This window comes from Myotis davidii, unplaced genomic scaffold (genome assembly GCF_000327345.1).
Source record: "Myotis davidii unplaced genomic scaffold, ASM32734v1 scaffold663, whole genome shotgun sequence".
NCBI classification, from domain to species: Eukaryota; Metazoa; Chordata; class Mammalia; order Chiroptera; family Vespertilionidae; genus Myotis; species Myotis davidii.
The window spans coordinates 1112361-1112968 of NW_006295816.1; the positions used below are offsets into that span (position 1 = coordinate 1112361).

At 56.7% G+C, this 608-nt stretch overlaps 1 protein-coding gene across 1 annotated transcript in view; it reads right to left on the minus strand.

The window, feature by feature from the left end:
• The window catches only part of NCKIPSD (NCK interacting protein with SH3 domain), a gene marked incomplete at its 5' end in the record, with an annotated part of 8937 nt that overhangs the window by 5511 nt on the left and 2818 nt on the right, over positions 1 to 608 (minus strand). The window lies entirely within an intron of this gene.

Sequence of the window (608 nt, forward strand, 5' to 3'; positions counted from 1 at the left end):
GAGGCAGGCGCTGGCACTGGGCAGCTCCTAGGACCCGTGAGGGGCCAGACCCAGCTTCTCCCGCTCCCGCCACCCTGGTCCCCATCAAGCTCCCACCAGTAGCTTCTCCCCTGACCCATCCCCGCACACCAAGGCTCCGGAGGCCACCAGCCAGCTCTCCCTCCCTCCCCAGGGAGCTCCACGCCCCCAACTCTGGGTAACCCCCTGGGACAGGCTTCTGCGTGAAACACTTATGTGGGGCCCCAGTAGGTGTGGCTCAGTGGATAGAGCATCAGCCTGCAGACCAGAGGGTTCCAGGTTCGATTCAGGTCAAGGGCACGTACCTGGGTTGCAGGCTCCTCCCCAGCCCAGGCCCTGGTCAGGGCTCCTGCAGGAGGCAACCAATCGATGTTTCTCTCACATGGATGCTTCTCTCTGTCTCTTTCTCTCCCTCTTTCCCCTACTTCTCCCCCCTCTTCTCCAGCCTCCCTTCCTCCTCCCTTCCACTCTCTCTAACAATCAATGCAAAAAATAACCTCGGGTGAGGATTAACAGAAAACTAAAAAAGAAAAAAAATGATACAATCTAACTGATGTTTTAAAAGATCATTGACTGCTTTATGGGCAGGA